Genomic DNA, 18,067 nt, shown 5'->3' on the forward strand with positions numbered 1-18,067 from the left:
ATTACTCTGGTGTAAAATATTGTGCGGTCACGTGACATCAGTTCCTTTTCTCAGCGCTGGGTGGGCAAGACCAATCACAGTCATTTATGATTTCTGAATACGGTGACACACACACACACACACACACACATACATACATACATACATATATATATAACTAAATATGTTGCTGCTAATAATTATTTACATCTCAAGAATCAAATGTCAAAATAAAAAAATAAAAAATCAATACCTTTAACAATACCCGTAATAAGACAAAAGCGAACTGGGATTTGAATGCGGCTCAATGGAGGTTCAGATGATTAATGTACAGATTATTATACTCCAGTATTATGCATCACCCTTGACCGCTTTTCCCCTCAGATATAATTACGTGATCGATATACACTACCGCATGTTACATTTCCTTTACTTTTTTCTTTTAATTCAAACGAGAACAAATTAAGTAACATTGCTGCCCACAAACCACAGCATGTGTGCCCCACTCCAGCGGTTCATTCATTCACTATATAATCAAAATACACATTATTCTGCTGTTCTCCTGCGTTCTCGTCAGCAAGTGAACATGCCTTTTGTGTATCAAACTCAACAAACAAACACACGTTAATAAGTAATAAATACTGACCTGCTTTTGTTGAATTAAATAGGTCTCCTGAAGAAATCTATCAGAGTTTTGTTTTGCTCCAATGCACTTGTTGGTTGGAACAGTAAATAATGACACACTCGTACCTGCGTCTCACCTGAGATCTTCAGAAAGGAAGTACGCCCAATTCAGCGTTCTTTAGTGGATATTTCACGATTTGTTCTCTGTTTATTAAGAGATAGAATTACCCAGCCCACTCACTCTCTTGCATTTCCGCAAACAAAGGGCTAAAATAACCAAAGCTGCTTTCAATGCAAGTCAGTCCACTCTGCGGTCATCTTGGGAACGCCGGCAGCTATTTTAAACAAGCAGCACACAGACCATGCAATCGGTTGTGACCTCCGAGCTAAACTTCAGCAACTGTATGAGTTATCAATTTATTTTAAACGAAAATGCATAAAAACATAATCAACTGCATACATGATTAAAAAAGCATGGATCATTTGTTCACAGTTCATTGGCTGTGCATATTTGCCACATGCTTGTCTTTTTTTAAATTATTATTATTTTACCAATTTGGAAAGCATTGAATAAAAACCATCATATTCTGGTGATTTTTTTTTTTTTTTTTTTTTACAAAAAAAAAGACAAAGTAATTTCTAAATAAACCTTATTTCCCCTGCAAATAACTTCTCTAATCGAATCAAATTAAGATGTAACATTCTGAACTGTTGGGAAAATACAAAATAAAATTGTTTTCAATATAACACCTGTCTGTCTCATAAGCACGTTCACACAGAAAGGTCAAAAGGGTTGAATGAGTTTAAGTATGAGATATTGCATTTAATGCCGCTTTATTTAAAAGCCATACCTTTATTTGAGAAATATTGCTAATTATCTCTCTCTCTGTCACGCACACAAACACACACACACACACACACACACACACACACACACACACATACACACACACACACACACACACACACACACACACACACACATACATGTGTGTCTGAGACAGAGAATGGGTTGGTTTTGTGGGTGTTAAGAGTAAAAATTAGCAATTATTCAACCAAAGAGATGTAGAGCATCTGATCCAATATCTATAATTATTTTATTTTTTTTAAATTATTATTATAATATTTTATTTATTTTATTGTATTTATTTATTTATTTGTCCAGTTTCACTGGCTCATTTTATCTTATTATAGTGGCATTGATGAGAGGGACACAAACACTAAATTGCTTTAATTAGTTTACACACTGAATAATAGAAAACATCTGATTAAACACAAAAGGTACTCAATGAGAAAGCCAAAGGTGACAGTGAATGAGACTTGGTGATTGCAGATAGGACACCATGTGTAGGGATGATGGTGGGCCAGAGGTGGATCTGGCCATGACAGGTGATAGTGATCCACAGGCTGGGGCATCCTAAGGTGTGGATGAAGGTATAAAATGTATAAAAGTAATTGGAGGGGGGGTCTGAGATGGTCTGTTAGCAGATCATCTCATATTAAAAGGGCCATTAAATCAGTGACACTAAACATCAGTTACAATGCAACAATATGTAAGCAACTCTGTCAACACCCCCACCATATACTATATTAGGGCTGTGCCAATTAAATCATTTGTGATTCTCACAATATTTATATGAATACTTTAAGTTCTTTTATTGATATTTCACATTTATTGAAGTTAATTCATATGACTTCATTTAATTCAGGTAATGAATAATCAGGTATAAACTCTAAACAGCATTCATCTGTGTGGTAATAGCTGCACCGGGTGATGAGACTAAAACATATCCTACATGCTTAGTGCAATATAATCGCCCAAATATCTATATTCTTTTTTACATCCATGCACTGATTTGACTTTGGTGAACATAAAGTTCACCAGACACATGGTTTACACTTGTGAAAAAGGCACGTCCCAGTGGATTTTATGTCAACTTCCAAGAGCTGACATTGTCTGTGATGACCGCATATGATGCTGGTTCAAGCGCTGGATTTTGCTACATGAGATAAGAAAGGGGTTATTTACTGTTTATGCTGGTTGTCATGCAGATGAAAAAATAAATAAATCAGGCATATGTTTGCTTGTGCCGCTTAAATTAATATGATACGATTAGGCCTACTGATTGTCTGTGTAACTATTTTTTTTACAATAGTTTTATATGGATTTACTTTTAAATCATGGTACTTGTGAATGTTAAATCTTTTGAACGGAACGTCTCCACAAGCATTTATTTATTTATTATTATTATTATTATTATTTGCCATTCCAGCTGAAATCCTTCAGTTTTTTTGCAGTCTGAACCTGAAAAAACAAAAACACATAAAATCTGATTTGTGCAAGCCCCTATCCAAACCACCAATTAAAATCAGATACTTACTAATGTGTCTATCTGAACGATTGGATTAATTAATTTTTTTTTTTTTTTTTCAGATTTCATGTGGTTTTTCTTCATGCAACATGAATAGTAATATGTCAGGGTGTTGTGACAATAAAAAGCAACAACGAATGTGCTTCTCAACAGGTACTGAATGTGTCTTGATGGGCAAGCATAGGGTGTAAAAGACCACAAAGCATGTTGAATGTTTCCCTTCACATCCTGAAGTTAGCAAGCCAACTATCCTCTTCAAAAGTCACCACTCCTTTCACGGGTCCATATCCCTCACATAAATGTTGTAACTGTTAACTGTGCTTAACTCGTTGACTGCAACGAAAGTGTTCAGCTTTGGACACTGCCCTAATGAAAATCGAAACATCAATTATTGGCTAAATATTCATTGCTAAAGTCTCATGCATGGTGAATTTATGCAGGTTTGCCTCGCTACAATGACTATGTTTACATGGGCTGTCATAATTGAGCTACAATTGAGCTACTGCAGGTTTGGTTCAGTCTGAATCTGTCTGTCCGAGTATACATGACACGATGTGTATGTTAATTATTGATACGGACTGGTACGATACCTTGCTTGTGATTAGTTCATCACGCGTCACCTCTGTCTCCAGAGCATGAGCACAAGACCAAGTCCAATTGTAGTCTGATTAATCTGTATAAATCCTGGATGCTAACAATTGCATTATCTGACTAGTATGATTTCACTCGGACTAACGCATTTACATGACATTTTAAAAAGGCGAATTATTGCTTTATCTCAACTGAAACCCAACTTTTAAAGTGCATGTAAATGTACTTAATGTTGACAAGCCAGCAAAACAGTGACTGCGGTCTGAAAAATAAAAATCAGATCTGGCCACATATAACTTTCAGTTTGAACAGTCTATCTAAAAAAATAAAATTTAAGAAAAAGTTCAATGCACTTTCTGAAGTATTATAATCTTTTGGTTATTGCAAGCCCTTGAAATATGTTGTTTATTAACAGTTATTTGTTTTATAATGCAGTATTTATATTTTAAACCTTTTTTGTGCACAAATTATAGCATCGCCTACATCCGTACATTTCTATTTGTTCTCATAGCCTTCAATTTGCAGGTTGTTTGGAGGTGAAAATTGGGCATGACGTTTTTCAAATATATACAGAAAATAAAATGCCACTCTTCCAGTGGCAGAGCAATTTCTTGCGCAGGTTTCCTTTTCATTGGCTTCTACAATCTACTAACTATCACTCAACACTCAAATACACAGCACTGACCATTAGCAAGGTGGCTGTTTTGGCAGTGACGTCTGTGTGGGTGGTGCTATGTACACAGCTACATGGAACATGGTCACAATGGACGAGTGTCTAGCATTGTCTATTCAGCCAATTCTTTATAAATGCACCCTTCAAAAATATGTTCTGCATAAAAAAAAGAGGCTGCTTGGAAACCAGTCATGAAACAAGATTAGATGGTATGAAAAATTAAGTATAAAAAAAAAGTTTTTTGTTTGTTTAGGATTGGTATGTTAGCTAGCCGGTAAGCTTTACATCCAGTCCTGTCTTCTTTGCTTGCAAAAAATGTTTGCCATGCAAGAGTAAATGTGACCAAGCCTTTAAAGTTGCCACATTTTATATATTCATTTGTGTACAATATTAATACATTTACCCAAGTTTTCAGAGAACAAGAATAACTGCACTGCTTTCATCTCAAGTCTTGCAAATCCACGCCTGCAATCAAAAGAGACATCAATATGAACAGGTTTTCATTTTATTTTTAGTTAGATAATTACGATGAAATCGGACATGCATTCGGTGTTGCATTCTGACAACTCTTTCTATACATTATTATAATTCACACTTCATTTTCTTATATATACACTTTATGAACAGTAATATTCAGTAACATTGGTCACATTTACTGGCGTCCCCCAGGGATGCATACTCTCTCCACTACTCTTCTCCCTGGACACATTAATATCAATCTAAAAAAAAAAAAAAAAAAGAAGAAACAGCAATTTTTTAAGAAGGTTAAAAATATATATAAATATATAAAATGTATATATATATATATATATATATATATATATATATATATATATACATACATACAGTGCCTTGCAAAAGGGCCACTGTAGGACATTTATCTTTTTGTTCTTGAGCCACTCCAATGTTGCTTTGGCCTTGTGCTTGGGATCATTGTCATGCTGAAAGGTGAATTTCCTCCCAAGCTTCAGTTTTTTAGCGGACTGAAGCAGGTTCTCTTGCAGTATTTCCCTATATTTTGCTCCATCAATTCTTCCTTCAGTTCTAACAAGATGCCCAGTCCCTGCTGATGAGAAGCATCCCCACAGCATGATGCTGCCACCACCGTACTTAACTGTAGGGATGGTGTGTCTTGAGGCATAGGAAGTGTTAGGTTTGCACCACACATAGTGCTTTGAGTTTTGTCAAAAAAGCTCTAACTTGGTCTCATCTGACCACAAAATCTTCTCCCACATCGCAGGTGGGTCACTCACATGCTTTCTGGCAAACTCCAAACGTGCTTTCAGATGGTACTTTTTGAGTAACGGCTTCTTTCTTGCCAATTTCTTCCCATACAGACTAGCGTTATGCAGTGCTCTTGATATGGTTAACTGGTGCACCATTACTCCACTCCCAGCCACTGAACTCTGTACCTCCTTCAAAGTGACTGTTGGCCTCTCTGTGGCTTCTCTCACAAGTCTCCTTTTTGTTAGAGTGCTGAGTTTTGAGGGACGGCCTTTTCTTGGCAGTGTCTGGGTGGTGTGGTGCAGCTTCCACTTCCTGATTATTGATTCAACTGTGCACAATGGGATATCCAAACATTTGGATATTATTTTGTAACCTTTCCCTAATCTATGCATTTTTATTACTTTAACTTGTAATATGAGATAATTGGTCAGGGGTCTGAATACCTTTGCAAGGCACTGTATATACAGTATACAGTACTGTGCAAAAGTTTTAGGCACTTGTGAAAAATATTGCATAATGAAGATGTCTCAAAAATAATGCCATAAATAGTTTTAATTTATCAGTTAACATCATACAAAGTCCAGTAAACATAAAAAAGCTAAATCAATATTTGGTGTGACCACCTTTCCCTTTAAAACAGCCCCAATTCTTCTAGGTACACCTGGATACAGTTTTTCTTGGTTGTTGGCAGATAGGATGTTCCAAGCTTCTTGGAGAATTTGCCACAGTTCTTCTATCTATTTCGGCTGTCTCAATTGCTTCTGTCTCTTCATGTAATCTCAGACTGACTTAATGTTCAGTGGGGGGCACTGTGGGGGCAATGCCATCTCTTGCAGAGCACCCTGTTCTTATATTCTAATCTTTGCTGTTTGCAAAAGGAATGTTTGGGAGTCTAAAATGTATTTTTCCTATTGACACACTAAAGCTGAAGATATAAATAATCATCTTATGACAATCGTTTTTGTGAAACATCTTAAGTGCTTAAAACTTTTGCACAGTACTAATATACGTTTAATAAGCACTGAACTAACAATAGTAATATACCATAATCATTATGAAGACCCACTCGTACTGTTAAACTGCATAGTAAACTGGTCGTGTTCAAACGGTTACCTTTCCGATGTAACTCCTGCGATCGCGCATTTGCTGTCCCGTTTCCACCTGATATTAAAGATGCATTTTTGGTGATCCAATAACAAGTGGTCAGCGCAAAAAAACTGGTGGAAACAGTGTTGTGATGAGGAGGAGGGCAGGGCCGGCCATGACTATGCTCGCCCAGCCCCCAATCGGGCTAATCAGTCGAGGAGAGGGATAAGTGCAGCTGGACGTGGCAGTTTGAGAGAGAGAGAGCAGCTGCATGCAGCTGCAGTGTGTGTGTTTGTGTTGTGTGTCTTTTTGTTTTCATTAAACACTATTTTGATGGTTCGTCCGGTTCCTGCGTCCTCCTTTCCCACCCTTAACCATGTTACATTGATGCTGAAACCCAGGAAGGAAGGATGTGCTGTCCAAAGAGTCCTCGCTGCTGACTGGGGGTCGTGACGCAGAGGGAGTGTTTGATCCAGTGGCGCTGGAGCCCCGCATCAAACAGCAACCAGAAGGAATGGCTAAGGGGTCCAGTCAACCGGCGTCGTGGATGGAAGCAGGATGGCAGGCTGAGGGCCACTCAATGGCGTATCTGGGGCCGGTGTGCTCCTCTCCCCTCTCTGCTTTCTCTCTCCCTTTTGTTATTCCCACTCCCTCTTCCCTTTCTCCTCTCAATGCTCCCTCCCGAGATATGGGGTGGGGGGAGTAGGTCACAGGCTGGAGAAATCCCGAACTGAGTTTGGCGATGGGGGTATGTGGTGAGCAGGGCAGAGCCAAGCAGTGTCTGGGCAGAGCGAGGCCGGGAAGATAAGTGGCGAATGACTTTCACCTGTGTGCCACAACGGTCTCGTGTTCCAGCGAGGGGTGGCTGGAGTACTTAAGGAGAGGAGAAAGCAGCAGATGGGTGAGAGAAATGCGTGAAGCTGTTTGTGTGTTGAGCTGAAAAGCCAACAGAGTTTATGTGTAGTGAAGCTGAAAAGCAAATCTTCTGTGTACTGCTGAAAAGCAGCCTTATTGTGTGTGACGGAAAAGTGCAACAATAAATGTCTATGTGTTTTGTCAAGCCGGCCCAGGCACCCTCCTTTCCACGAACTGTTATATTGGTGCTGAAGCCCGCGAAGGAGGAGAGATGTGCTGTCGTGGAGTCCTCGCCACTACCAGCCAACCCAAAGAAGCAGCCACGGCCATCCGCCGGGGGACGGAGGAGTTGCTGCCAGTCGTCTGGACGCAGAGGAACGGTCGCCATCCATGAGGGGAGGAGGGGCTCACTGCCGGCCACAGGGGCGGAGGAGTTCCCTACCGGCCGCCAAATGCGGAGGGGCGTTCCATCCGCCAGGGGTCAGAGGACTTGCTCCGATCTGCTCCTTTGGGTTTGCTGGTAGTGGCGAGGACTCCATGACAGCGCATCCCTCCTCCTTCTCGGGCTTCGGCACAAATGTAACAGTTTGTGGAAAGGAGGGTGCTGGGGCCAGCTTGACAAAATACATTGACATTTATTGTTGCACTTTTCAGTCACACACAATAAGGCCGCTTTTCAGCAGTAAACAAAAGATTTACTTTTCAGCTTCACTACACATAAACTCTGTTGGCTTTTCAGCTCAACACACAAACACAAACAGCTTCAAGCATCTCTCTCTCCTGTCTGCTGCTTTCTCCTCTCCTTAAGTACTCCCGCTGCCCCTCGCTGGAACGCGAGACAGGTGTGGCACGCAGGTGAAAGTCATTCACCACTTATCTTCCCAGCCTCGGTCTGCCCAGATGCCTCTCGGCTCCGCCCTGCTCACCATAAGTGTCCAAAAATTTTTTATGTGAGATCACTGAAACCACATATGGAGGTAGTGGTCAAGTAGTCGCACTCGAATTAATAAAAGACTCAATAATAATTATGGTTTTGCACCAGGACTGTAGCCATCTAAAGGTTTACTAAGTAGGAAAACAATGCTATGAAACAGAATGTACTTATTTTACCTGTAATAAAATGTATGAAGTCTGTTGTATGTGTCGCCTCTAATCAGGATACCAGAAGTGAACGGACTTGCTTTTCCAAAAATAAATCACGCCCCCAGTATATGACCCATATCTACAGCTATATTAGCTATTTGACTGAAAAAATTCCATTTCTTTAGGCAATTGTGGGGAAAATAATATAAGAATAAACATTTGTTTCTAATTTTACTTTGTTTCATTTAATTTAACAATACTTTCATGTAATACAAACACCTGTAATTTCATAATGGCACTCAATTCAAACTCTTATGTTTTACCCACTGGTCAAAAACCACAACAATCTTACTAGTAAAGGACTAAAATACGCCTTCAAATATTAAATGTACCAAATGTGGTTATTCTTATGCCAGATTTTACTTGCTTCCTTTTATGGAGCTTTGAGACATACCTCATCTTTAAGAGCTGCAAACTGGCATGAAATTGCCACAGTTGCTCAGAAAACAACATACAACTGGCCCTCTACCTGAATCTTTTCACGGAGCCACACAGTACAAAGATATAAGAATATGCTCTTACACTCTGAAACTGGACCAGGCTAACAGTTTTGTTTACATTGATGGTAAAGTTGCAAAGCTGTAAAATATAATTTAATTGAGGGATGAAATTGATGTAGCCTACAGTACCTTCAACAATCATAAACCTTTTTTTTTTTGACTATCCCCTTCCATCCTCAGCACTTTGCATTCATCTAGTTGATGCCATCTCAAGAACAACCCATTTCTGCAAGTTTGAAAACATTAAGGGGAAAGCTTTCATAGTTCCATATGACCGTTGTTTTGTTTCAGTTCCTCTTTTACATACACAGTAGTTATTCATATGTTTTTAGAAATGCATGTGCTTTTTATTTTGTTACATCTTGTTTGTGCATTTGAATTATTCATATAAACAACTGAAATTTAATCAGAGTGTTGTTAAACATTACGGGGCTCCAGGGTGTTGCAGCTAAAAAACAAAAAACAACCATGTACCTGATAGTGGAGTTTGTGGGAGAAGGGACAATTGGATCTGTATCAAAATCATGAGACTACGGGGCCTGGGTAGCTCAGTGGTAAAAGATGCTGGCTATCACCCCTGGAGTTCACCAGTTCTCTAGTTCGAATCCCAGGGTGTGCTGAGTGACTCCAGCAGGTCTCCTAAGCAACCAAATTGGCCCGGTTGCTAGGGTGGGTAGAGTCACATGGGGTAACCTCCTTGTGGTCGCTATAATGTGGTTCCTTCTTGGTGGGGTGCATGGTGAGTTGAGCACAGATGCCGCAGTGGGTGGCGTGAAGCCTCCACATGTGCTATGTCTCCGTGGCAACGCGCTCAACATGCCACGTGATAAGATGTGTGGGTTAATGGTCTCAGATGTGGAGGCAACTGAGATTCGTCCTCTGCCACCTGGACTAAGACGAATCACTACACCACCACAAGGACTTAAAAGCGCACTGGGAATTGGGCATTCCAAATTGGGTGAAAAAAAAAAAAAATCATGGTACTCAGATGGCCACTCATGGTGGCTTCCATACAAAGACTTGGACTGGTTGCTGAAGAGTGTCAGGATGATGGAGGCACCACAGCCAGAGAAAGGGTGGACCAAACATCAGGCCAGAATTCTGCACGAGTCAGGTAAGCAGAGTAAATTACACTGTAAATAAACTATTAAAACAGATGGTAAAGTCACTGATATATGACCTCTCATGGCTTAATGCTTTTAATGAACTTCATTTCTTTCAGAATCTTTTGACAATATTGCCAACAAATGGAAAAAGGCATGCTACACTTCTGACATAAACTCAGAATTGGAAATACCTGGAAAAATAATTCACAAGTAAGTTCTGTCTCTCTGGGCTGCTGTTTTTCATGCAACAAAAGTGAATGGGTGGATGTTAAGCTCCAAAAACAACAAAAAAGTACCATAAAAGCACTGTTAAAGCAATAATACAAAAACAGCAATATTCCTAGTCTTCTAAAGCCATACAATAAGTCTGTGTGAGGAGCAAAGATACATTTAAGTTATTCACTGATAATCTTGGCTTCGGCCCTAACATCCACATATCATTCACACTTCGAAACCAAGTATGTTTGGTTTGTTATGTGCCATCAGTTGTGCTCTTCTTCCTGCAATATGCAAAGAAAGCAGCACACCAGATTTAAACAAGAAGAGTTTTTTTAAATACTTAAATTTTGGTCTTTTCCTCGCATAAAGTTATTGTATGGCGTCAGAAGACTTAAAAATTGATACCATAGAATTACTAAGTAATATAGTGACCATAAGTATTTTTTAGTTATTTTATTTTTTTTACTTTTTGGAGTATGCCCCTGTTGCAAAACATAAGGGTTTGGAGCAACATTAGGGTGAGTAAATGACATCGTTTTCATTTTTTGGGTAAAAGTTCCCTTTAAGTTGACAAAAAGAGAAGTGTTATTACCCAACTAATCCTGCTTTGCAAAATATCTTAATGTCCTGCTTTTGTTCTTAGAAAGAAAATGTACTCATCAGATGATGAGCCTCAAGATACCCCCCCAAAAGTTTTAAAAAATTAATAGAGAAAAAGCTCCATTTGCAGCAAAAGTTCCACCTGCACCAAAAGCTCCACCACCCACAAAATACATCAAGACAAAAGGAACAATACAATCAAACTAGTTATATGACTGCGAAACATAAGTGTGTAACTGCTGAGTGCTAAAAAAAAAAAAAAAAAATCTTTATTTTCAGGTCCTGTTGTGCAACCTCTGGTTACAGCAAGTAGAGCAGTAAATGCTTTCAGCAAATGTGAGTTTGAATTTATAAAACGGATAGTTCTGGATGTTTAAAACACTTCGTGCTGTGCCCAAGAATGCTCCTGTGGTCAAATCACTGTAATGCAAAGGCTTCCATGTCTTGTTGGTTTAGTAATTTTTTTTTTTCCTTTTTCAATTTCAAACTAGGTCCAATTCTGTTACATTTGTTATTTTAACAGTTTGGACAGAACTACTCTCATTAAATTCATAACTCTAAGGGTGGGTTGTACCAACAAGGATTAAATTAAGCAGAGTTTAGAGCTAATCCAGGGTTTGTTGATCCAAGTTTTATTTTAATTTGAGTTGTGTTGCACCACTTTATGTTAAACATGGATTAACAAATCAGGGATTAAAACTTTAACCTATGACTAAAACCTTCACCTGCGGTTCATTTTGTCCGCCATTGTAACAGCAATGTTATGACTTCCCTTCCTTTTAATTGACTTCCAGAAATGTTCTGTCATAAGTAGCTCTTGCAAGTTAAGTAATTACAATTTTAATTTTAATTTTAGCTGTTTAATTTTGAGAGACTGCTAGAATAAATGGCTGTTCAAGCAGGTAGAGAAAATGTTGCACCAGCGTGTACAGATTTTCATAAGACAGGAAAATATTTATTGTATAGATTAATGGAGTAATATGGCAGCATAAATTATGGCATAAGAACAGGCGGATACTGTGATGGTAAGAACAGGCATGGTTCACAGAGTGACTGCCTCTGCTCACGTCAGTGCCGCCCTGCAGCCAGGCTGCTCATGAGTCCTGCGTGGATCGGGCATGAGAAAAGAGAAGCGTCGTAACGATCACCTCATCACAGCTGCCATTAAATGCTGAGCATATGCCTCTCCACGAGAGACAACTCATTTTCCATAGTGCACCGAGATGAGCCGATGCATCTGCATCCGGACTGATGAGCCGCCATGACCCTCACACGCCACTGACCCAATGCACTTTAATTTTCATTTATAATAAACACTTCTCTGAGACCTGATGCCACACTCACCGTGTCTGTCTTTGCTCAGTCAGCCAAATGTTTTAATTGGATGTCCAATTTTTTTTTTTTTTTAACTTCCTCAGCTGCGAGTTTAAAGTTAATCCCTAACTGAGATTTAAATCTGAGTTTAATAGAGCAACAGGATTAAAGTGAATCTAGGTTTACTGTAAAATTGAAACGAGGATCAAAATGATGGTTTAAATGTAAGCCTGATTATTTTTTTTAAGTTTGGTGCAACAGAATTATTAGATAAACCTTGATTTAATCCAGATTTAAGATGAATCCTTATTGCTGCAACCCACCCTATGTTTAACAAATTAAACATGAGGCGTATCAAACATATGATTGCTAATTAGGGACAACTGCACTCTCAAGCTTTTGGTTACTAGTAGGGCTTTGTGCAGTACAAAGTAATCTTGTTTTGATGGAGACAGACATCACACATCTACATACCAATTCTTTCAACAGCATTTGTTAATCACCACAAAAGGGCCATGGAAGAGCAACATCAGGAGACTCTCCCCAGCTATCAAGGTAACTGGCTCTACAAGAATACAAATGTAACCACATGTAAAAGTTGTAAACACACAGCACTTATGATTACTCAAAAGTGAGGCTGACTCCATGAACACCGAATAGGCATCATTGACATATACATGTGTTCAGTCATGTGCTAATATTCTGCCTGATGTTAGAAAATTGCAGACCTCTTTAATAAATTAATCAACTTTAAACCAGTCATTAAAAAAGAAAATCTCATGTAAAATTACTTAATTACATGCAAACCTTACCAATTCCACAGTTCGCAGCTCCAGTTGTGCCAATGAGATTCTCCCAGGCAGAGGAGCAAGAGGATGCTTGGGGTGATCACCTGCCTAACATTCAAGGTAAAAGAGCATTAATTAGCATTTGGAAGAAGAAATCAGACAGACAATCACTGCACATGAAAGACAGCCAAAAGCCTGCGTCTCACTAGCCGAGTTTTCAGCAGATTTCAAGCCGAAAGCCTCATTTCCATACGGCTTAACACTAGGTAATACAACATTTTCTGTACAATCCATTAGAGAACAGATTTTCTGTCCTGAGACCCTCAGGTTCACAGCAGGGAAGAACACAAAGTAAGTTATAAGTCTCATAGCTCTAATTAATAAACCATGCAAAGTGTCAATTACTGCGTTCAATTTCCTGCTGCATCAGTTTTTTGAGCATTAACTTAATTTACATGGAAACTGTAATGTTCCCAAACACCTGATCAACAATGTTTTTGGGGATCTAGAGTATTGTGGTTTATTTATTAAATAACTTGATGATTATTCCAAATTTCGTCGTTTCCGAGGTCGTTTCCGAGTCTCCTCCCATGCCCACAACCACAGAGGTCATTCCCAAGTCTCTTCCCATGAACACGACCAAGGAGGTCATTTCCGAGTCTCCTCCCATGCCCACGACCACAGAGGTCATTCCCAAGTCTCTTCCCATGTACATGACCACGGAGGTCGTTCCCAAGTCTCTTCCCATGTACACAACCATGGAGGTGGTTTCCAAGTTTCCTCCCATGCCCACAACCACAGAGGTCATTCCCGAGTCTCTTCCCATGTACACGACCATGGAGGTCGTTTCCAAGTTTCCTCCCATGCCCACGACCACAGAGGTCATTCCCGAGTCTCTTCCCATGTACACGACCACAGAGGTCATTCCCGAGTCTCATCCCATGTTCACGACCACGGAGGTCGTTTCCAAGTCTCTGCTCATGCCCACAGAGGTCATTCCCGAGTCTCATCCCATTTACACGACCACGGAGGTCGTTTCTGAGTCTCCTACTATGCCCACGACCACGGAGGTCATTCCTGAGTCTCAGCCCATGTTCAAGACCACAGAGGTCATTCCCAAGTCTCTTCCCATGTACACGACCACGGAGATCATTTCCAGGTCTCTGTCCATGTCCATGACTACAGAGGTCTTTCCCAAGTCTCATCCCATGTTCACGTCCACGGATGTTGTTTCCGAGTCTCTGCCTATGCCCCCGACCACAGAGGTCGTTCCCGAGTCTCTTCTCATGTTCGTGACCATGGAGGTCATTTCCCATTCATCCAGGACTCCTTGTCTCGAGCCTCCCAAGGCTCCGACTTCCATGACTTGGCCCCTCGAGCCTCCCACGATTCCATCTTCTATGGCTCCGCCCCCAGAGTCTTCCACGACTCCGCCCCCAAAGACTATTCCTCCAGTGGCTCTGCCCGCTTCTCCAAATCAAATCAAATCAAATCACTTTATTGTCACACAGCCATATACACAAGTGCAATGGTGTGTGAAATTCTTGAAATTCCAGAGACTAGTCCTTCAGCGGCTCTGCACCCTCCCCCAGAGACTATTCCCCCTGCGGCTCCGCCCGCTCCCCCAGAGACTACAAGAGTGCAGATTGAATGAAATCCCAGATGCAGGATATTGTGCTACTCCAATCCCAATTAATAATAACCAGGATAAATAAAAAAAGATTTGGTACATAACATGGGACTTTTCATTATAAACAAGCCCGAAATACACATGGGACAACTATTTTGAAATGTCTGCGCTCCCAGTCATGAACACACTGATGGCTGATTCGCTGAGAAAGTGACTCAAATTCAAACTGCTAACCTGAGCTCCTGAGTTCAAATGAGCTCTTGTTGGGTGATTCATTATAAAGACCAGGTTCAAAAGAGTCATTTGTTCACAAATCAGACATCATTACTCACGCTGTGTTTGTTGTTGCGTGCAGTCAGCGAGCTCTTATGATCAACAGAAAGGGTGAATAGTTGCGTGAGACACACTGGTGCTCTAAAGATGTATTCAATAACTTACAAGACGATATCTGATGAAACCATATATGAACGCAACGCACACATCCCGACTGTCACCAATGGCTACTAGAATTTAAATTATTGACGCAATCATTTATTTTTGGTCGCATTTGCGACTATTTTAGTCGCAGTCTGGAGCCCTATGTTGTATGTCTGTTGGTCCTCATTTGGTGTTGCATTATGAACTCTCCACATATAAAATTAATCTTGTATATAGATTGTCTGAGGATTGTCCTGTCTCAAATGAAAAGGACCCCAATATTGCAAAATGAGGTTTCTTCACAAAGATCTTCGCACATTAATCTATGTTCCCACAGCTGAACTGAGAATTCCAGAAAGTTAGAACTTAAATTATTAAGTTCATTACACTTTGTTGGGCCCCCTTAAATTTAACTTATATTAAACTGACTTAAACATTTAAGTTGAATCTTTTAAAACTTATACAATTAAGTTGAAATTGTTTAACTTATTTTGATAAGTTAATGAAAATATATAAGTTGACATTACTTATATTGATCATATCATTTTTTACAGTGTACATGAATGTGATACTTTTGTCTAGTCTAATGTTAACCAAAAAAAAAATTGCATTGAACTTCAAACTTAATGGCTGTTTGTTTTTCTACAACATATCCACAGTTTTCCTGAGCAACCACTGAGTGGTGCTATGATGATTATAATTCCGTTTTCTATTTCTAGTCTTGAGACACCAAAAACTGCCAAAACTAGCGATTCAGAGGAGAACAACCAGGGATGGGCAGTATTTCAGATACATGTATTTGAAATACAAAATACTATTTTGTACTTTGTATTTTGAAGTCTTTGAAAAAAATCTAATGTAATTTGTATTTAAATACATTTAAGTTTGGTATTTTTGTATTTTAAAAATACATAAAATAATTTGTGTCAGTCAACCTCTCTATCAGGCTACTGGTTTCCTGTATCAACTAGTTCAGGCACGCGGCATGCCCTCCACTGACATCTGGTCCACTAGTGAGTCTAGTTTCATAGGAGTCACAGCACACTGGGTTCATAATGACACATGGGAATGCCAGTATATCACATTGGCTTGTAGACATTTTCCAAGTCCACACACATACAACCGAATTGCTGAAGTGTTAGATGAAATCCACTCTGAATTTGGTCTGTCCCATGAGCGCATTGTGACCAATAATGGGTCTAATTTTGTAAAACCCTTCAAAGAGTTTAGTATCACTATGGAAGCGCAAGATGAGGAAGATGGCAACAAGGATTTCTCTTTCATACCCACTGATTCTTCAAATTCGGTGGAGAATGAGAGTGGAATCATTTTGCCAACCCACTTGAGGTGTGCCTGCCACAACTTGAGTTTAGTGGCCACCACAGATGCGAAGAAAGCCTTGAGAGACAATCCCAGTCTCTCCTGTCTCAACAGTGTCACAATGGGTAAATGTTCTGCCTTGTGGAATGCACCAGGTAGACCAAAGTCTACTGAGAAGGTGTTAAAGTGCAGGTTGATCACACCATGTCCAACACAATGGAACTCTCTCTATGACCGTTTCAACCAGCTGAACACTCAGAGAGAAAAACTTGGAGATATCATGGTGAAATTGAACCTACCTTCCTTCAGGGATGCTGAACTGGATTACCTGGAGGAGTACACCAGATTCATGGGGCCCCTTGCAGTTGCCATTGATAGATTACAGGGCCAGTCATCCTGCTATTATGCTGAGTTTATTCACACCCTGTTTGCTGTGGAATCAAAACTTGAAGCTTTACATTCCTCCAATTTCAGATACTGTTCTCACCTTTTGTAAGCCATTATGGATGGTTTCCAAAGCAGATATAGTAGCTTTCTGGAACTCAAACCAGAAGTCAATGATGCAATCCTGGCGAGTGTAACCCATCCATACTTTAAAATGCGTTGGCTACCCCGACAATTGGCAGGGGGGAAAAAAAGGATCCATGAACTAATGCTTCAGTCAGCAGCAGACCTTAGGCTTGTCACTGAAAGCAAGTCAGGTTCAACACATGCTGATGACGAAGAGGAAGACTTTTTTGTTTTTACCGAATATGTTGAGGTCTCTGGCAAGTCTAGACACAGCAAAGCTGACCTCTGCACTTTCTAGAAGATCAGAGAAAGGATTTGGCCATCTTTGACCAGTATCCACTCATTAGACAGCTGTTTGTGAGGTGCAACACAACCATACCCTCTTCATTTCCTGTAGAACACCTTTTTTCCTTTGCGGGTTTAATCAATAGGCCACACAGACGATGCCTTAAACCTAGTCTCTTTGAAAAGTTGGTGGTGCTAAAACGTATCAAATCGATAAATGTCTGAAACATGCACACCACCATGTCATCAGTCATTCAATAAATAATTGATTTTCTGTTATTGAGTAATTGTTACTGAGTGAGAAGTAATGGTGGTGATGGAAAAATAAATAAAAAAGGTGTTCGAAAAAACTTGTGTTATGTAATTTCTTATTTCCTACTGGGCAGGGTCAGGGAAGAGGTAGGTGAAATGAAAACAAAAGTTTCTAAGCAGTTGTACACCAAAATGTTCTTTGCATTCAGAATAGGAGATCAGCTTCAGGCTCAACTTGTGCAGTTGTTGGCTGTCATAACAACCTATAATAATTAATGAAATGAACATAACTAACCTTGGATCATCGCTTCATGTCATCTACATAATCAGGTTAGGCACTGACTATAAAAAAATGGTCATCTCAACTCATCTTCATTTTTTACAAATGAAATACCTTAAACTTTACATTACCCACTAAGAATATACGCTGATGTGAGTGAAAATACTGGAGACCGGAAATTGAAAACAGTCAAATCGTGGAACACTTACACATTCAGGAAAAAGGTGGATAATGATGTCCCTCTGTTTACTATGGTAACTAAGGCTATATGAACGACTTCTCAGCTGGCCAATCGC

General features: G+C 39.7%; 1 protein-coding gene across 5 annotated transcripts in view; it reads right to left on the reverse strand.

Moving 5' to 3' along the window:
• The window catches only part of LOC127441903 (E3 ubiquitin/ISG15 ligase TRIM25-like), a 150,421-nt gene that overhangs the window by 30,277 nt on the left and 102,077 nt on the right, over positions 1 to 18,067 (reverse strand). The window contains exon 1 of one of the 5 annotated variants that reach the window (XM_051699535.1): positions 741 to 830. The exons of 2 other annotated variants lie outside the window; for them this stretch is intronic. The gene's annotated coding sequence lies outside the window, so the exon portion shown is untranslated. Of the gene's footprint in view, positions 1 to 625; positions 831 to 18,067 lie in introns of those variants that run through there. 2 more of the 5 variants (XM_051699501.1, XM_051699527.1) reach the window with 2 other exon arrangements.

The sequence above is a fragment of the Myxocyprinus asiaticus genome, chromosome 1, assembly GCF_019703515.2.
Source record: "Myxocyprinus asiaticus isolate MX2 ecotype Aquarium Trade chromosome 1, UBuf_Myxa_2, whole genome shotgun sequence".
NCBI lineage: Eukaryota > Metazoa > Chordata > Actinopteri > Cypriniformes > Catostomidae > Myxocyprinus > Myxocyprinus asiaticus.